At 42.0% G+C, this 21,757-nt stretch overlaps 1 long non-coding RNA gene across 1 annotated transcript; it reads left to right on the top strand.

Moving 5' to 3' along the window:
* The first annotated feature begins 10,129 nt into the window (after nucleotides 1–10,129).
* On the top strand, nucleotides 10,130–11,315 carry LOC121724035. The gene is made up of 4 exons (XR_006035109.1): nucleotides 10,130–10,267; nucleotides 10,571–10,752; nucleotides 10,923–11,037; nucleotides 11,122–11,315. It is a non-coding gene; the product is annotated as an uncharacterized LOC121724035 (long non-coding RNA).
* The last annotated feature ends 10,442 nt before the right edge of the window (nucleotides 11,316–21,757 follow it).

The following is a 21,757-nucleotide window of genomic DNA, read 5'->3' as shown; positions in this document are numbered from 1 at the left end:
AAGCACTGCTTAGTGTGTGATTGCCTTGAGAAATGGCTCCTTTCTTTGCTGTCTCTCTCTCTCTCTCTCTCTCTCTCTCTACAATGAAGAAGCCTAGATTCAGTGCAGTGAAGTGGAGCCCAACCCCTCTGCTGACTGGCCTGGCTGAAATAATCCTTTCTGACAGCTCATCCTGCACTAATGCATTGTGCTGCCTAAGGCAACCACATTCAGATACCATGAAACCTTTTTAAATCTTTTTGAAAAACAAAAGATTTAAAAAAGTTTTCATATCACTACATTGTTTCATTTACATCATTTATGGGAGTTTTCATTTCTGATTTATTCATGAATTTTGATTCTGCTGCTGTCATTTCATCTAACAGTCTCGCCATTTTTATGTCTGTTTTTAATCGCAGTAATACTACATAAATAACAAAAAACATTTGTAAAGTATGGCCCATGCACTATCCTGTTTCATATCACCAAAGGGTAAAATGTCGACACCTGGTGGTAGCTTTAACTGCTACAACTGAGCAGAAGAAATACTGTGAATTACTCACTTTGAGCCTGGTTGACACCAAACCAATTCTCAAAAGAGACACTTTTAGCTCACTTTCAATGGGTGCTCTTTTAAGGGGCTTTTAATATAATTCAGCCAGCACTGTTGAGGATGAAGCTGGAAGGAGATGGGGTGGACTGCCACCTGGCTGCATGGATCACTGACTACCTCTAACAAAGTATGTAAGTGACTTTGAGTCTAATGTGGTTGTCTGCATCTCTGATCTAGTTGACTTGGATCATACTCAGGTATTCATTTGAAAGCCCAGATCCTACCCTAGACTAGTGATATGTATAATTCTTCTATGATATTACACCACCATGTTGCCATGTAAAGGATAATGGACGACACGCCGTTCGACTACTAGACAAAGTTAATACACATTCTAAATGGTAAAACGGCCCGACGCGAAGCGTAAGAAATCTGGACTGCATACAGGCCATTTTAGCACTTGGACTACTATCGAGCCATATAGCAGAGTGCAGTTTGTCACTGTTTTCCTGTAATATCCAAAGTCTTCCCTGAAGATTGGAGAATATGCTGCTCAAAACCTGTGTTCCAAAGACTGTGTTCATAGAGAATGGTTATCGGTTATAATAATTTTCTAGAAACAGTTCTGGTTTTGATGCAGTGCCATCTGAGGCCCAAAAGACCACGGCCATCCAATATGTTTTTTCAGCCCTGTCCCTTGTTTAGAAAAAAAATCTCTGCATTCTCTGAATATTATGTACTGTACTAGAGATGATGAAATCCCCTGGATCAGGCAGGTAGGAACTGGCAGGCAGGCTCAGGACGACTGTCCAATGGGGCAGAGCAGGAACAATCATGGCAGACTTGAGCTGGGCAGGGCGCAGGCAGACTCAGACACAACAGACTCAGGCACGACAGACAGGGACAGTAACGGGGACGGTGACTGGAATGATTACTGGGATGGTGACTGGAAGAATAATGGGCATAGGGACGGACTGGGAACAGAGACATCCAGTATAAGTAAGTATAAGTATATATACTCTTTTGATCCCGTGAGAGAAATTTGGTCTCTGCATTTATCCCAAGCCGTGAATTAGTGAAACACAGTCAGCACACAATGAACGCACAGTGAGGTGAAGCACACACTAATCCCGGCACAGTGAGCTGCCTGCAACAACAGCGGCGCTCGGGGAGCAGTGAGAGGTTAGGTGCCTTGCTTAAGGGCACTTCAGCCGTGCCTACTGGTCAGGGTTCGAACCTGCAACCCTCTGGTTACAAGTCCGAAGCGCTAACCAAACACAGCTGCCCCAAATCCTCGTCCCTCCGAGAGTTTAACAGGTGTGATAATTCATTTGCGTTGGCATCATTTTGTCTGCCTGCAAATGAAGGTTTAACAAACTGCAAATTCACACTGGGTGCAGATCCAGCTATCCACAAGTTTCTTACGTCCCATGTCTACTTAATTATAATTATATTTTAATTGGAAAGCCTACATATTGTAGCCTGACAAGCCAGACCCATATTAAAATGTAGGGTCTGGGCACTCACTGTTCGCAGTGCTCAGTCTGAGGGGCGGGATAATTGGTTGTCTTTCAAATTCTCTCTGCACGCAATAGGACAGCGCTATGAGTCCCATGCGTTTCCCACCAGCGGAGCTAGTTGGCTAGTTCAAACTTTTGCCAACTTAATAAAAGCTTAACTCGTGTCACACTGTTCGCCAACAGCAACATTATCTTATTTGTTTTCAAGTAGCAGGGAATTCAAGCCAAACCGTTGCAAATCTGCCATCAATCATGATATTAAGCCCGCCTAACGACTCTATACACGATTTGATTGGCCTGATAGAAGTTTAATTTTTCGAGCTCACAAGCCAACGGAGAGTTGCTAGACTAGCCCTGGCAGCAAATTTAATTTGCTGCCGCTAGGGTGCGTCTAGATTTCTAGGCTATACATATTGCACACTTAAAGGGATATTCCTCTATTTGGGAAATTACACTCATTTTCTTTCTCCAGTTCATCCAGCTGTTTTTGAGTCTGGCGATACCAGTTTTAGCTCCAGCCTAGCATAGATCATGGAATCTGATTAGACCATTAGCTTCTCACCTGCTGCTAGCATCACGTTTAAAAGTGACTAAGATTTCCGGTAATTTTCCTAGAAAGTGTAATAAGACCAACGGAAAATTAAACGTGGCGATTTTCTAGGCTGATTTGACATGGAACTACTCTCATTCCAGCGTAATAATCAAGGAACACCATGGGCACAGCAGCACAATGATATCATGCAGCACCTGAAAATAGTCCCCGTAGGCTAACTTCCAGCAACAAGGTTGAGCTGCAGCAGACGAATTGGTTAGTGACTGGATTATTACGCCTGAAGTTCCATGCCAAATCAGCCTAGAAAATCGCCATGTTTCATTAATTTCTCCACTGAACTGGGGAATATCCCTTCAATAGCCAGTCCAAAGCAATTAGGTATCATTATTTGTACACTGTGTTCCAAATTATTATGCAAATTGTCATAAACATTTATTTTTTTGTTTTTCAATTAAACTCATGGATGGTATTGCATCTCATGGCCACATTACACGAAACAACTTTGACAAGATTTGGGAAAGATTCTTGAAAGATTGTAGTCTTTTAACTAAAGCCCCCCATTCAAGTTTTCCCTCAAAAGACTCCAATCTTTCAAGAATCTTTCCCAAATCTTGTCAAAGTTGTTTGGTGTAAGGAGGCCATCAGGGCTCTTTGGATCATTGAAATCAATCTCAGACACCTGTGATAATTAGTTTGCTAGGTGAGCCCAATCAAAGGAAAACTACTTAAGAAGGATGTTCCACATTATTAAGCATGCCACAGGTTTCATGCAATATGGGAAAGAAAAAGGGTGAAAAAAAAGGGTGAAATTGTGCACTACCTTGGACAAGGTATGAAAACATTGGATATTTTCTGAAAACTCATGTGTGATCATTGTACTGTGAAAAAATTTGTTGCTGATTCAGAGCACAGGCGGGTTTGTGCAGACAAAGGCATGATAAGGACGGTTTCTGCCAGACAAATTCATAGGATTAAGAGAGCAACTGCTAAAATGCCATTGCAAAGCAGCAAACAGGTATTTGAAGCCGCTGGTGCCCCTGGAGTCCCGTGAACCTCAAGGTGTAGCATCCTCAAGAAGTTTGCAAGTGTGCAATTCGACCACACCTAAACAATGCTCACAAGCAGAAACGGTTGCAGTGGGCTCAGGAATACATGTAGACTAATTTTCAAACAGTTTGTTTACGCATGAGTGCCATGCAACCCTAGGTGGTCCCTAGGATGGTCAGTGAATGGCCACCATGTCCCAACAAGGCTGAGACGTCAGCAAGGAGGTGGTGGCGTCATGTTTTGGGCCGGAATCATGGGGAGAGAGCTAGTAGGCACCTTTAGGGTCCCTGACAGTGTGAAAATGACCTCGGAAAAGTATTAGGGGTTTGCACGGACGTCACGTTCTGGCCGGTAACCATGGTAACCCAGCACGCGCGGCCATATTGGCGATACTCAGTGAATGGAGTATTATGCAATTTGGATATCTTACGTGATTGTAGCCGTTTCTAAACAACAGAAAAGCTCATCAAAATGCGTCTAAGATGCAAAGGCATATAGGACAGGACTTGGACCACAAGAAAATGTGCGATATTTTGAGAAATTACGGTTTATTGGCAGCGCAGATCCATATGAGTTGGGTGAGGGAGACGAAGTACCAAGTTTAACCACAAGCGCCCGCCTTCCTCTGATAACTTCTGACATTCTCCTTTCTCCCTGCACCAGATGTTTTTCTCAGTCGGACCTATTGGTACACCTAAAACACGGCAATAATTAACCATTTTCCTTGACGGTGTTTGGGATTTACTTCAGTGCCTAATGCTTTCTAATGAGGCGTGTATCTCCAATATGGCGACGTCCAGATCTGATGACACGCCGTGCAAACCCCTAATGTTTAGAGTTTCTGACTGACCACTTTCTTCCGTGGTACAAAAAGAAGAACGGTGCCTTCTGTAGCAAAATCATGTTTATGCATGACTATTGATACAAGTTTTAATGGGTTAAATTGACAGAAAATATCCATTAACATTTTCAGTTCAGTGCCATCAAAAATAAAGTTTGATGAACAGACATTGGTGTGGCATAAGTAAAGGAAATGGAGTAACTGGGTTCAATATCAACAGCATTTGTTAGACAAGTTCCATAAATATTGTAAAGTGCAAGTTTGTAGGTTTGTTTCTGATCCTTAAAAAACAGACATTGGTTTGGCATAGTAAGTGTAACTTCATCAATTCAAGACAAAAAGGTGACTTGTCACTTGTACAGTGTCAATGGGTTCATCAACAGCATCTGTTATTTACAGTTCACAGAAAGCTTTCAGCCCCAATGAAGAGATTAAATAAATAAGAATTAAGAAACATTTTAGAAACTGCTAAGATCAGCCCCGTTCATTGCAATCAGTAAAGAATCGGGGAGTGTCTTCACAGGCTCAGTGAGACAGAGGTTACGGTCATGCAGTTGGTTCTATGATTTCGATAACTGGTGCATGTAATTTTGTATGTTCCCACCTTGCTAAAATTGCTTGGGTACACTTTGGCTAAGAAAAAAGTGCTTCAGACAGCAGGTGGGCAAATAAGATAGCAGTACATAGTGAAACTGGGTAAACTCCCTAAAAGAGGACTGAGTCAACCAGACGATGGGAAAATGGGACACAGAGTGGTGAATGCAGGTGATGAAGGTGGAGCTCATAAATCAAATATTCAGTCACAGTGTAGCAGATGCCCTCCAATACTGCAATGAAGAGCTGCACCTTCCTCAGTTCCAGGGATGTGAGGAGACTATTCAGTTCATTCACAGTCTCCTTGAGCAAGGCAGTTGTTCTGGGGAGATATAAAATAAATAAATGAATAAAGGAATTTGAGAGGCATCTTATTCTTGTTAGGGTAAATGACATGTGAATAATACAGTGTTGGGCAAGCTACTTAGACATTGTAGTGAGCTAAACTATCAGTTACTCTGCTATGAATAAAACACTACACAATACTACCACCCAGTCAAATGTATTATTAACACAAACACCGCAGTAGGCTAGTTCTCTACATAGGAAGCTACTTTAAATTGTGCCAATTACACATGACAAGAAAAGTGTAGCTTGTGTGGCTAAGCCACTTGATAAATAAAGAAGTTAAGCTATTGAAAAGTTACTTTATTCAGAAAATAGTGAAGCTACCAACACGCTTAGGCTACAAGTAGCAGCTAGCGATTGCCCAATAATATAGGCTACAGTCTGTGCCACTTGTGTAAAATTCGCCAGCCAAATCTAGTATGATTTATTTCTACAATAGCCTTTTTGTGTCAGTTGTAATCTAAGTCAGTGTTATGGAATATGACTTATTAAGTCTCCGTTCATAGCCAGGTGAACACCGAGTAAACAGCCTAGCTAGCTGGCTACGATTCTCATACAGTAATATCAAAGATCCTTGCTCCTTCTCAACTCTCTGGTAATATTCTATTCACAAAATACAACCATTAGTACGGTAATGTTAAATCTTACTTGAGAAAAGTAAATCCCCCGAGCCCTGTTTGCGATGGTTCGTCGATTTGAGCAGGAACATGCTGCACAGTACTGGCATCTTGTGTCTTCTGCTGCAACGCAACGAGGAGTATGACCGGTCCAAGATGGCGGCCGCATTTCTCGTTTCCAGCAGCCAATGCGGCGTCTATGTATATTATGTCTATGGGTACAAGTGGCTAGTGGACAGACAGTACCAAACATGGAGGGGGTGAAGAGGCAGACAGACTATGCAGAGAAGTCTATCTCTCCTCTTCCCTTAAGTGAGGCATTGAACAGTTCAATGGACCTGGGGACAAATGCAGCTGTTGACGACTTAAAATAGAAAAAGAAAGAGGGAAAAGGAGATGGCATGTCAAGGGATGCAACAGCAGTTAAATAAGTGGACGGTAAAAGGCAACAGGTAGGATTTAAAGTGATGACGTCTGTACTTGGAGGCTCGCAAATATGACTAAATAGCGTTTCTTAAGCATAATGCGTAGCTTAAGCGTATTCAGATAGCTAGGTGGCTACCATGCTCATACTGCACTTTTAATGGCCAACTGCAAACAGAAATGTCATGCTAGCAGCAACTCATTACATGTTTCAATATCCTATATAACAATGAAGGCTCTTTGTAATAACTTAATATTGTGTTGTCAATGTGGTGCAAACAAACAAGGCTAGAGTGCCTATCAGCCTCATCCATTGTGAGCAATAGCTGGCAAAAGGACATTATGAGAACCGTTTAGACTCTCTTAAAGTGACAATGCACCATTTATCAATACTTATCAAGTATAACATCAAGTTAAACATCAAATTGGCAGCATTTCTTTAAAAACATTCAATAGACACTAATGCACAGTAATAGTGTAAATTATTGGCCTTTTGTTTTGCTTTAGTTGTTTGTGTTTTTTTTTTTTTTGGGGGGGGGGGGGCACCAATATTGTTGCATACCCCTCAAAAATGGGTAGCTGCGCCCCTGGGTGCACGCAATGCTTACTGGTTAAAAATCCTGTCCGACTTCTGTCAGCCGGGGAGGGACTTACGACCGTGTCACCAGGAGGAGGTCATCGCGGGAGTCTTCGCCTGCAGACAGATCTTGCAGTTGCCTTCCACGGTCTGCACGACCGGAACCCCCCCCCCCCCCTCATGACGTCAGTTCAAAGACGTGATCGGGCCATTTGGGAGGAATCTCCTCCATGACTATTTTGACGGGTGTCTCATGCTGCTTCCTTATGTTGGAATATGCGATAATGAACCAAAATCGAAGGGATACCTTCTTATATGGTATTTCTGCAACAATGGTAGGCTAGCCTACTAAAAACGTTTGGATTCTGTTATTTTCTGCTGTTGGTTAAATAGATAGACACACATATAGGGAAAACACTTGATCTTGAATTTATGTGCTACAATGCAGGCCTGTAACTGTATGACAACAGTGGTTTATTTAGTTATGCTGTATTTATTGCAAACAAAATTCCGCGAGTCACGTCAGGCAGGCCTGTTTGTCCGGGATGAGCTGCCCTCTGTTGTAGGTCCTCCCGCCTCTGAAGATCACGTTGACGTAGAAAGCCAGACAGGCACGTGCAGAGAAGGCGGGCTACAGGGGCTCTAGCACCTGCCCTTTTGCCCCTTTGATGTCCAAGTGCCCTTTTGACAAGACCCGTTTTTTACTTTTTAAAATTTGTAATACTTCCACTAGTTCCAATGTGAATATTCGCTAAAATGTCTCATTAATAGTTTGTGAAATTAGAAATTTACAAAAATAACAATTTTCTGTGTTAATTGAAATGCCTTGCGGCCACCAATCCGTGACGTCATACATTCAGTGAACTCTCAGAAGGTGCACGCAGGCACAGTGCTGCAGGAGACGTTTGGGAGCACGGTAAGGTCACTTGGCAGTTAGCCTATCTGAACATGCAATAGTATTCAGCTTAGAGATAGAGAATAAAATGTTTAAAGTTGTTTCATGTTTAATGAAGTAAGCTATCAAACCCGTTTTAACCATGTCATGGTCCATCCATTTCAATAACCTGGCAGCTTTGAAAATCTAAGGCTGAACGTTCATAACATATTCTGTTTAGGTTACTATGTTATAGTAGCTTAGGTTAGTAGACCTAGTTCATAAAACAGAGTAGACAAACCTTTTCTAAATCGTCATAAGCCATTTTAACTAACCCAACTAACCTAACTAACTAACCAATTTAACTAACCCAACTCCACACGTCGTTGTTTACAGTAGGCTACATTTCACTCAGTGGCCACACGCACAGCACGTGAATCTGCAAGACACCAGTTTTCTAATGGTGGTAGTTCACTGTGATAAACATTAAAATTATAGCCTGACAAGCCAGACTAGGCAATAACATATTTGCTGCCGCTAGGGTGCGTCTAAATTTCTAGGCTATTAAAATTAGCTTTGAATTTAATCAGTAAGATGTAGCCTTATAGCCTATGATCTCTGTGTAGACAAGAGAATTTTGTTCCATGTGCTCTTTTTATAAATTTGAGCCCCTGCCCCTTCAAAGGTCTCTGCATGCCCCTGAAGCCAGACAAAGTCAGACGCAGTTGATTTCAAACAAGCCTATTGAGCAGTAGGAGTTAAAGGAACCGTATGTATAGAAATGTATTTAAGTTAATCATAAAATGGCCCGGATATGTCACAAGACATTAAGAAATCATGTTCATTTCAAATACTTATATCACTGACAACAGCAGTCCGGCCAGGACATTGTCATTTCAAAAGTGAAGTTGCAGCCCTCAACTGATGTTGATGTTTTTTGTCATGTCGTGTTTTGGCCTGATGCGCCACCCTCCACCTATGTACTAATCACGAAGTCAGTAGTGTTTTGGCAACCTCGAGTCGAGGGGGAGGGGATACACTGCTCTACAGTCATTTGAAAGTGATTGCAGTACCAGTTTTGACCACAATCTTACATATGGTTCCTTTAAGTCATTTAGAGACCGCAGACCTTCCGCAGACGAGTCCAGGAAGTGACGTCAAACACGTCGAAAGATCTCATACCTGGAAATGGGATTCCGGAAGTGACATTACATATAAACAGCGGGAAAACTAGTAACAATAGGCTTGTTTGAGATCAACTGCGACTACCCAGCATGCATCACATCAAGTCAGATCTGAGCAGATCTGCATGAAGTCGAACAAGCCTAGTCCAATGGCGACGCACGCAGGTAAGATATATCCAATGGCGACGCTACAAGATATATAATTGGCATTGAGTAATCCACCACCTTTATAACATCCCTTTAGGAGGCTTAGTTTTAAAAATAGTTAGTTTTAAAAATAGGTATTATGTTAAATGGTTTAGGCTACATTGTTTGATTGTTCATTGTTTATTTCGTTTTTTCATCTTTGGTTGTTTGATTAGGTTATAGTATATAGTTTGTCTTACTTTCATTTAAATGTGTAAATAATACATTGATGGATTGTTTGGTTGGTTGTTTGATTGAGATTATAGCCTGTATATTTTGTCTTACTTTCATTTAAATGTGTAAATAATAAAAGGATTCATTGATGGATTGTTTGTTTGGTTGCTTGCTTGATTTGGATTGTATTGTGAAATATATAAAGTAGGCTAATGTTATTAAGACTGAAGTCCTAAAGTATATTTTCTTAATTAATTAACACATTACATCACTTTACACACATTACACATCACTTTGACCATGATTTGGGGGGGAAATATCCAAAGGTATTAATGCTTTTTATATAGGCACGTTATCTCCGCTTCAGATTCTAATGCCTATGTTTGTGCAGATTGCTTTGAGTTTCTGAGAGGAAGAACTGCATGGAGGCACTGAGAACTGCAGGTACTGCAGGCAAACTGTCTTGTGCACAGCAGAACATATACTTCGACACTTAAAATATGCCATATATTTTGTTCGTGAGTATATTACAGATCCCATTCTTTAACAATGTAATATTCTTTTATTACTTTTTTATTTTATTTAACTACTTACTAGTCATAGCTAGACTATGGAATCCATGTCAGCAAAAGAGAAGGAACTCTCTTTCCTTACAGTTAAATTCACCATTCCCTGTCTTTGTGCCAATGGATGGCGGGAGAAGAACAGGTGCCACTGGCACTGTCCTAAGTGTCAGGAGGTTTTTCCCCGTACCAATGTCTTTAAGAGACACCTTTCCCATCACGGTTTGTACAAATGTGAGGTTCCAGTACTACCAGTCAGGATTTCACAATTATAACAAGACATTTTTAACAATTCCTCTTTGTACTCTGATGACATCTGGGCTAGGGGTAAGTGACTTCAAAATTCATGTTCATGGCATATACATCTTGACACATGTTGATATGTGGCCACAAATACAATTGTTGTTTATGGAACTTATTTGTAGACTCATATTGCTGTTGGGCGATTGCTTGAGATGATGCAGCACCATTCTTTTTTTTTTTTTTTTACCTTTTATTTAACCAGACAGATCATTAAGAACAAGTTCTTATTTACAGTGATGGCCTGACAAGAAGCACAAATTCTTCAGTAAGCCTCCCCACTACTGAGATTAGGAAAGCATTCCATCATTCCAGCGCATTGAGGGAGTATGAGTACTCCTATTCCTGTGTCAGATGTGGCCACAGCCCTCCTGTTCTCATTGCTGATGCCAATTGGGAGGTTGCGTTTGATTTGCCAGGTTGGACAAATTATGGAGTACTGTAACATTTACTACTTTTAGACTTATTTAAGTTTGTTCTGGTTACCCAGCAAATTATCCTTTACTGACATATTACAATTGACATGTAATACTTAACTTTGTAATGTAAATGGATACAGTATGATTTGTGCTTTATCATCATATTCCAGTTCACCTCTTTAAGCGTCCAAACAAGGACAACATTACCTCTGAGGACACCGAAGTAAATGTGCCCGATAGATGGCAGACCCTTGAGAAACGCATGGTGGCCTCAGGTTTTTGTTGGTAAGAATTATGGCAAAGCTATGGTGGTTATACTGTAGCTATCACATTACACCTGAAATGGTAACTTACATTTGTATCCCAAAGCTCCGGAGGTTGCCAATCCATACGGCAGTTCCCTTTCATACTCCACCTTCACTCCATGGCTTGGCGAGAATGTCAGAGTGAGCGATGTTGTCCCAAAGACAGAAATGCTGAAAGGTTTGTCTCAAAAGAACCGGACATCCACTTCAGGGGCAGCCACTGACATAGATGAGGACACCACTGAAAGTGTTGGAATCAAATCCAGTGAGTTTTTATTTTTTTATTTTATTTATTTATTTATTTATTTTTTCACTGCTGTCATAATGTTAATGTTGATATTCATCAAGCCAGTACCTTTCCGGAAATGTTGCTGCTGCAGCTGGTGTCTTTAGGGGAAAGTCCGTAGGAGTCGATTGCCGAGTGTGGAGTAACACGCTCTGGAAATTCACAATTTCGTTGCCGTTTTTTTTTTTTTTTTTTTTAAAACAGTCCAGTATTTCTTTCGAAATTGACATGAAGTTGTATGGACTATGTTACTCCACACTCGGCAATCGACTCCTACGGACTTTCCCCTAGCCAGCTGCAGCAACATTTCCGGAAAGGTACTGGCTTGATTAAATTCATTCTGGACTCTCTATTCGACCACATAAAGACCTCGGGATACTTCGGTTTGGCTTTAGGGACCCTCTACTCACTACCACGTAAGTGTAATGTTGTTTGGAACTGTAGAAGAGGTATAAAAATAGCGTTTTGTAGCGGCGAAATGACTTGCCCTGGTCACTTCCAGGCTAACGAGTTTTGACTAAAAACGGTAAAGTCGAACGTTCTCAAAACGCATCCGAATGACATGATTTTGATGTCAACTCAACGTATGTACTCCCAATCATCCGTAAATTGATCTAAAGTGCATTTTACTCCGGATAATTCCTTTAACCAATCAGCAATGTTTGGTAATGATGTATGCTGTGCGCCCCAGTTCAGGCTCTTACGCTTCCCACCTCCGCTCTCCGTAGTAAACAGACCGCTGGCTAGTTTGTAGGCTACCTGAGCCCCAGGGCAGTCTCTTCGTAGTGGATATATCTCTGTTGCACCAGCCACAGACCGAGAGTTGTATACCAAAAGTGTCACGTCACCTGGTGACTTCATCGGAGCTACGTAGCTTACTTCGTCCTCCACGGGCTGTTCAGACAACACTCAGATAAGTTGGATTGTACTGACGACCTACGTGTTATTTAACCTGGAGCTTGCTCGGTTAAACTAACAGTTGTTCGGCATAAAACAACGCAGCCTCACCTTGAGCCATGCTCGGTGACTGGCTAACGTTACGGTCCACAAGCACGGTAGCCTCGCCTTGAGCCACAGGCTAGCCTCAACGGTTTACCTTGAGCCCAGCTCGGTAACCCCTAGTCCCAGTCAAGCACAATCACAACAGCCTTGCCTTGAGCCCCGCTCGGTAATCGGCTAGCTCACGTCAAGACACCAACCGCCTCGCCTTGAGCCCCGCTCAGGCTAGCTAGTAGCTAACATTCCATTCCCTAAGTAACATTGCCGCATTGATTTTGTAAAGGTAATTTGAGAGTAGGGGGGAGAATAACGAGCAGCAAACTTTTATTTGAAAACATGATAAGTACTGATGCATGTAGTACACTTGTGCTCAACTCAACTGTTCGCTGAATGGCTCGGTTTAGGTTTAGTTATCACCATCTGATAAATCAAACTTTTCCCAAAGCCAGTTAGAAGGAGAGCTACGACGTCCTTGCCATTTATAAAATTGACAAGACAAGCCTCTTGTTCTTGCTTTAATTGCATGATGCTCTCGAGAGTTGAGACAACTTCGCGGATAGCTTCTAGCGTCTCTTCCTCCGTCGCCATTGTTGCTATGCTGTTGAACGACAAGCTTCGCTGGACTACAAGCAACTCTGCAGGCGAGTTCCGCGTCATCACTCAACTGTTCGCTGAATGGCTCGGCTTTACACGAGCCGTATAATGTGGGTTGGGCCAGACTACGTGCGAGACCGAAATCAAATTTTGGGCAGAAGTATGTAGGATGGTACGTACCAGAAGTGGGACCAAGTCACTGTTTGGCAAGTCACAAGTAAGTCCCAAGTCTTAGCAGTCAAGTCCAAGTCAAGTCCCAAGTAAATACAGAGAAGGGCAAGTCGAGTCCAAGTCCAAGTCACATCAAAGCCAAGTCGAGTCCAAGTCCAAGTCCCAATCTTTTTCAAGTCCTGAACAAGTCATCAGGTACTATTCACTTAATAATGCCGTTATTAGACTATCGATCAAAATTTTAGCACTTCCATCTAATCCACAGTGTTTTTTTATAAATACAGATTAAAATATGTTCAATGTTTCTGTCTTGTAATCTTTTACGACATATGCATGCGCATACCTGTGTAATATACACATGTGCATACCTGAGTAATCTGTACAAAACGGATAGCTACATGACACTCAGCACAGCTGCAAATATATATATTGTTTTTCTAAATTGCGGAGCCCACTGTAAGGATAATAATAATAATTTGACTGATGGTATTTCACTGCGCTAGGCCACAGATTTGCCTGCAAACAATTTACATTTTTTTAGTATTGATTTCTTAAGAAATACTACACATTTGATGCTGTTTATCTCATTTGTAAATGGTGCACTGTCACTTTAAGCCCATTGTGTGCCACTGTCCACACGTTCTCATAATGATCTTTTTTTTACCAGCTCCATTCAAATATAGCCTATATCCACATAGGCTAGTCCACAAACTCAAACATTGTATGTATAGCACAATATTAACAATGATAAGTATGATATTAAGTTGGCACAAACAGCTTTCATTCCTTTGGAAAGAGAAGCATGTATGACATGATGCTTGCTTGACATTTTCTGTTTGCAATTAGTGAATTATGAGCCTAGTAGCCAGTAGCCACCTAGCTACAGTAGCTGAGTGGAATGCATTTCAATCGACATATCATGTGCTTCATGTAAATAAATTATTGAATACTTCAAGACTCACCAGTTCCATTACACAAATGCAAAGACAACTCTTGGACTACTACTCTTGGACTACTACTACTACCATGGACTATAGGCTGGGTGAACTCAGCCTGATCTGCCGGCTATTTCTTTTTCAATTTCTTAAAAGATTGAGCTTGGTCTGGCGAAAGTCAGACTAACCATGGACCTCATAGTTGCAAAATGCAAGGAAACATGAATCAGCCTATTATTTGCCCTAACAATAACGGACGGTAGCTCTTCAACTTGGCCCGTTAAAATGTGTATGAACAGTCTAGCAACGTATTTCATGAAGGCCCTTTTGGACATGTCAGTTATTTGCACCACTGGGTAAAACTACATTTTGTTTTAGACTACTGGTATTTAATTTGTGCATTGACAATAAAGCTGAATATCATATGAACTACTGTAGATGACTAAACTTATGCATATGTAGAAGAAGAAACATTCACAAAAATCCATGACCTACCTTCTGCTTTTCCCAAATACAATGTAGCCTAGAGGTGTACCTTACATCAGTCCAGTTGCAATGGATGGACTGTGATGAACTGCCCTACTTTACTTGTGATTGTTTAGAGATTTTAAAAGTTTTATAACAATGCTACAATTTTTTTGGCAAGTGCTACAAATCTATTCACCTTTGCAGCGCCAGTAGGCGACTTTGTGTGCGGCCCGCACACACACATTCCAAACAAGCATACACAAAAGTTTCAAGAGTGGGGGATGGAGTAGAAGATGGAGACAAATTCATTAATATGATTTATTTTTGCGGAATGGATGTACAGTACAGTACAGGAGCGGCGGTCATATTTTGTACCGCTGTGCGGTACATCTAGTTAAGTGAAGAGTACCTGATGACTTGTTCAGGACTTGAAAAAGATTGGGACTTGGAGTTGGACTCGACTTGGCTTTGATGTGACTTGGACTTGGACTCGACTTGCCCTTCTCTGTATTTACTTGGGACTTGACTTGGACTTGACTGCTAAGACTTGGGACTTACTTGTGACTTGCCAAACAATGACTTGGTCCCACCTCTGACCGAGACCACGTAAAAGTGGTCTCGAGACCAAGACCGGTCTCAAGACATCCAACTCTAGTTCTAAACGAGGCAGCGCTTGAGAGGTTGGTTCAGAGAATGTCTAATAAGGGGAGAACCGCCACTCTCGGGAAACTTCCGGTTTCTGAACTGGTTGCAGTTCCTTTTCTGGTTCCACATGAGGGCGCTCACGAATAAGTGCAGAATTAATGGAGGTCTATGGAGCTGTACCCCTCAAATCCACTTTTCTTGGGATATAATTTTTTGCCCAGAAATTTGAATGTTGCATGTGAAAGAGGGGACAGAGAAAATACACACCGCTGAGTATTATATTTTTTGAGTCACTTATTTGTTCTAAAAAGCCTTTCAAATGCGTCAATGACCATTCATTAGCAGAAAGCTAGTGTGTTGTGGGCAACAACGACCCAACCTGTAAGAAATCGAAGGGACGTAAGTACTCGTTCATTCAACTTTTGACCTATAATCCATAGTGAGCTTGCAGAAACCACAATGAAATCTTCGATTTTTCAACGACAACCAGGTGAAGAAGACAAATTTAGCCGTCTAGCTCCATAGACCCCCATTGTTTTTGCACTTATTCGTGATCGCCCCTAGCGGAACTGCAACAGATTGCAGGTACAATGGAGTTAATATGTAGTGATCCGGCTCTCCGTAAACGAGCTCTGGTTGGTTGCTATATAACCAGACATGTGGACTTGAGTCACATGACTTGGACTCGAGAGACTCGAGTCATGATTTTAAAGGGAAACTTGGCAGGATTTCCCCCTCTGCTGGAGAAATTGTGCATTATGCTATTTCAAACTGTGGGAAAAGGTAACGATAAAGCACATGGATTTGTTTACAAGCTAGCGAACGGTTAGCATAAGTTTGGCAGAACTATGTGGATGTTACAAAGTAAGAAACACGATTTAAAACAGGTTTCTTGTTTCTCACTTCTCTGTCCGGGACGGTAGACTCAATGTTGCAAGGTTGGTTTTCCGCCTGGGGATGCTAGGCGCAGCGGGGAAAGTCACCATTTTCTCCGGAACAGGTCATTTAACCATCCAAATGATTTCTAAACAGGTTTATTACTGTAGCGTTTCACCAAGAGCCAGAGTCTCATGAACTGGTTTATTGTCACCAACAGTGACGGGCCGGCCAATCACGTAACGGCATGCTTGTCGGGTTTGCGCGGCCCGGTTTCACATTATCTCTCGGCCCACTATCAAGCATCAATAGTGTTCGATGGCTTCGAATTAGCCATTTATCTCTAACTCCCTTTTCCTCCTTCATAGTGAGAAACTGATCAGTATTTATACCAGATATGAGTCTCTATACTACAGTCATGGTGACCCTCAATATTTACATCAGTCTACATTCTTTTGTAACCTTATTCAATCAAATGATTAAAATGTGCATTGTTTGAAATTGGAATACAATAAATATGCCTGTATCTTTTATTTTATTATTGGTTTACAAAAGTTAGGCTACATGAAGCAATGACTTCTGGGAATTTCAAAACCGAATGCCTCTACTTCCTTCGGCACGGGGAATTGTATGCCGATCTAGCATGCCTTGATCCTCAGAATTTTCCCCTTATAAAAGCGAATAAACTGCCCCCAAATGCACTTCGAAACATAAGAGAATGTCTGCTTAAATTCAGTGAAGGTGCTACGGTTAAAAATCTACAGTCGGAATTGACACATCTCGCCACGCACTGGGACAGCCTGAAAAAGTCTCCTCTAAACGAGTATAGCCTACAGTCAAAGCGTCGGACTTTGATGATGCCGCGGAGATATAGGAAGATACAGAAATAAACCTGGTGAGCAAGAAATGTGCTACCTGCAAGAATTGTGCAATCTGTTGCTATTTCCTTCTCCAGCGGTTAAACCTCTTTACCTGTGCCTACAACTATATATGGTTAGTATATGAATTCCTACTAACACTGTCATGTACTCAAGTGGCATGCAAACAGAGTTTTTCCACTCTGTCTCAAGAATCGCCTAAGGACACGATTGTCACAGGATAATTTGGAGGCCTTTGTGCTGATGGCGACAGAGAAAGAGGTCCTAATGAACTTGGATGCTGATGACGTGATAGACAGGGTTGGGGAGAAGAGTAAGCTCCTTCGCACCTTGTTAACTGCATGACGTTAATTAAGACACGTTTGTGGAGCGGCTGCTCTGGTGATCTATACATGGGTTTCCCGTTTACCAACAAAAGTACATTCGCGGGCAGCCGTGGGGCAGACGCTTGGTGGCCGTCCACAACGTTATAAACTTGACCTAAATAGTCGGCTGCTGTAAGCTACAATCTGAATTTTTTGTATACCCTGTTGTCTCAATGATAATAACATCTCATTTCAGGCTATATTTCAGAGTTTGCCGTTCATTTGCATTAACATCGTATTTTGTCATTTTTGGTGAAGACGTGCATTCCTTTAGGGATATTGAACATTCTCTAACCATCGTGATTTTGAATTGGTGCAGTTTTCAGCACAAAAACTTATTTTATTCTTTTCATGGAGAGCACTGCTCTATGCTGTTCTATGGTGCTTTCTGCCTCTTGCGCACGCATGTTTTCGTGACGTTGCATAGAAATCCATGTATTCTAGGCTATTCTTTTTTCATTTTCATATTTCATTCATTTTTTTGGAGTTGTGCATTGATATATCCATGTTCTTGGTTCAGTCTTTATGCATATTAAAGTTAGAGTTCATGACCAATGGGGCTACAAACGTGTTATGTCCGTGCATGTGAAGTTATATCTGTGTGTTGCGGGCACATGCACGCCCCTGTGTGGGCCGCTGGTTGGTGAAAATGCCAGGGCCGTTTTTTAATCCCAGTCCGTCACTGGTCACCAGGCACACAATGCAGCATATAACACACAGCGGGCCGTGTCAGGCCCAGAACCGAAAGAGGCAGAACCTCCTCGAACCGTAGCCCAGTGGTTCTCAAACTTTTTTCTTTCATTCCCCACTTTGCCCCCTTGATCATTCTCGAGCCCTACCTGTCCCTCATCGCTCTAAGAAAGTGGTAGGTCAAGCTTAAACTTGTCAAATTTATTGAAATAATGACAAGTTCTAAATATATCCTCAACAGAGTTAAAATCAGCTGGTGCTGCAGATATAATAATAAATAAATACATAACACACATATTTCTGTTTTACAGCAACATATTAGGAAGCATAGGCCATTTTACAGCATTGTACAATATATCCAATGAAATACCAACATGCTGCATTAAATGGATCCATAATCCAGTCACACTGAGCACTGCTGGTTGGGAAATATTTTTGAAATAAACTTTGAAGGGATGTGATGTAAGCCTACTGTTTAATACATGGGATCACAAGAGGGGATCACAAGAGTGGCTCCCAATCAGACGTTTCAGCGATTTCGCTCAGAAATCTCAAAGGCATAATACTGTCGCAAACGAGGTGCCTGTCCCATACTCAAGTTTTTTTGGTGAATGTAGTAATCTTATTTGCTAGGTGAGGTAGGTGCTTGTCTTTGCCTTGTAACTGGACATTTAACTCAAATGTATCGCTAAGATAGGCCAGCTTCGTCAAGAAATGTTCATTAGTGAACGTGCTTGCAGATTCAAACATGCGCTCTTCCTCCAAGAAGAGGCGACTCGGAGCTCAAACACGCGCGACAGCACTTTACCTCGGGAAAGCCACCTTGCCTCGCTGTGAAACAGTACAGCCTTTTGGTCAGTTACCATCTCTTCGCAAAGTGCGGAGAATAGACGCGCTTTTAAGGGCCGGGTTTTGATGAAATTCACCACTCTCACAAGAACGTTCAAAATGTCATATAGGTCGGGACTAACTAAGCTGCCTTGACACGAGCGCTTCCCTGTGAATAACACAGTGCGTCCATTGCGCATCGGGTGCTACCTTGGGCCCAGGCTACAGATAAAAAAATAAATTTAAAAAAATCCTGTTTTTTACGTCAGTTCGCGCCCCACCTGGCATGTCTCCATGACCCACAGTTTGAGAAACGCTGCGCGTAGCCTATATTCCCCAGGGGTCCCGCCCCCCTCTCGCCAGGCTGCCAACCATAGACCTCTCCAGAATAAGTCCCGCCTCCGTAACTTCCGTATCCATCCAACCTTCGGTCGTCAAATGTCTATGGGAAATAACATGGTGTTTTGAAAGATCGTACCTGTCAAACTCTGTAGGTGACAAAGTAGAAAAAGCTGGTGGGCAGATTGGCCTACACACTTCTGCCATCTAGTTTCCACTGGATTTTTTGACTGTCGGTGCTGTTTAAGTAGTATAGTACGTCCGAAGCTTCGTTTCACACACACCCACGTGACCGCTTCGAAATTGAATTCAAAGCATTAAAGTTGTGCGACACGGGGAGCGCCGTTGTGGGTTGTTGAAGAAGGAGAGCCAACAGACTCAATAGTGCTGCTGACACGAAAGCTTATAGCCCGGGCTTTTAGCTCAATTATCAGCACGCTCGACTCCCGTTCTAAGGTGCGTCTGTTTCGCGGGTTCGAGTCCAGGCGTGTGCAGGACTGAATCGTACTGTTACAACACAACCCAGATTACAATTTGTCTAGGCTACGTACTCAATATAATCACAGAAATGTGTGTGCAATGTGCATGCCCATTCTTTATTCATCTCCCTTCTAAATTGATGTATTTGTTTACAAGAAATGTTCACAGCCAAAATTGGGGGCCAAGCAGCGAAGCTGCGAGGACCTCATTGTGTTTCTATGCACGTAACGTTCATGCACGTAACTTTTGACCTGTTGGTCCGATTTTCAAAAGTCAGGTATTGTTGGAATCCTTGGACCAAGCCGAGTTCAACGCACCCTATGACGTCATTTTCCGCCATTTTGGATTTCATCAAAAACACTTAAAATGTATCAGGGCTCACATACTTTCTCTGATTCCCACCAAATTTGACACAGATCATCTTCAGACCAAGCCTCACAAAAGTTATCACTTTTTGTCTTCGGAAGTATTACCGTTCGCCCGTAAAAGCCAATCAAAATTTGCGGCAAAGCCGCCAAACAGGAAGTGAGCTCATATCTCAGCAACCCTTGCATGTATCAAAACCAAACTTGGTACATTGACTCATGACCCCATCAGGAGGACCCTCAAGAAATTGGTGACCTTTGACCTCTAGGGGGCGCTGTAATTCACAAACATGCCTTTTGGCCTGTAGCTGCTGCTGTGCTTAGAATTAAATTGTACTAGTGGTGTCTAGTAATACTGTGAAAGGTCCTTAGGTCAACTGAGGGCAACTTGTCACATCAATATAATTTATTCGGCCGCCATATTTGATTTGATCAAAAACACCAACAATTTTGCACAGGTCACAAATTTCATCTGATCTTCACCAAAATTGGCACAGACCATCTTCAGACCATGCCTTGTCACTTCATTTATTTCTGTAACAATTGATAGAAGCGTTCGCCCGTCACATCCAATCGAAATTTGTGGCGAAGCCGCCAAACAGGAAGTGAGCTCATATCTCAGCAATCGTTGCATGTATCAAAACCAAACTTGGTACATGGACTCATGACCCCATCAGGTGAATGCCGAAGAAATTTTGTGACCTTTGACCTCTAGGGTCACTGCAATTAGCAAAAATGCATTTTGCCTTGTAACTTTTGACGTGCTAGACGTGAAACGTCTACGTCTGATTGCAGCATTGAGCTAACAGCATTTCGTTGCCATGGTTACTCCGGCCTATCTGCTTGGCCCCCTCATTGCTGCTTGCAGCTATATTACTACCTTTATTGTTTTTGTAGAGAAGGCAATTACATTTGTATTTATGCAGGGTACAAAATAGGCTTAGTTAGGCCTATTTATGACATTATTTATTTATCCATTAATTCATGCTCAACATTTATTCATCTTCGACTCAAAGACATTCATGGCTAATGTCTGAAACACTTTGTGACACAATGCTATCCTTAACTTTCACCAGCAGAGGTCCTCATAGAGTTCTGAAGCAGAGTGTTGGGGTGGGGATGGGTATACAGGGGATCCTGGGGAGTTTGAGTGGGTGTTGGGGTGGGGATGGTAATGGGAGATTAGGGGGGTTTGGGTGGCCTGGGGAGTTTGATTGGGTGGGGAATAAGCTAATCTCCCAAAATGTTGCGTGTTCCTTTTTAAATTTGGACTCCACCTTAAAAAGTGCATTTGATTTTTTGTCGCCATTAGATGGCAATGTTGACCGCATTTCCTCAGAGCATGCCATAGCTCTGCATTTCCTAATTGATGCTGAAGCATTCGTCAGACATCATTACATGCCTTTTTCTTAAAAACATAGAAATTGTGTATTCATGTAATATTACAACTGTAATATTTACTAATTTACTAATTATGAAATTAGTAATTTAGCCTAACCTACTAATTCCTGCCTCCTATTTCACAACCACATGCCATGGAAATTTACAAAACACAGAAACACTAGACCTCCCTGCATCTCATTTGACAACCCTCATGTACAAATCCATCATGGAAAATGATGGCCCCCTATTGCCCAATATTGAATTGCTGTTTGGTTTCACAGACATGGAAACCTCACACCTTTTCCAATGCCCCCCACCCCTCCCCCCCCCCCCCCCCCCCCCAAAAAAAAAATCCATTGTGGAAAAATGTAAAAAAGTGCCCCCTATTGGCCTTTTTA

This window comes from Alosa sapidissima, chromosome 11 (genome assembly GCF_018492685.1).
Source record: "Alosa sapidissima isolate fAloSap1 chromosome 11, fAloSap1.pri, whole genome shotgun sequence".
In the NCBI taxonomy this organism is placed as follows: domain Eukaryota; kingdom Metazoa; phylum Chordata; class Actinopteri; order Clupeiformes; family Clupeidae; genus Alosa; species Alosa sapidissima.
The sequence above is the reverse complement of the archived record's forward strand: the minus strand, read 5'-3'. Positions and strand labels throughout refer to the sequence as shown.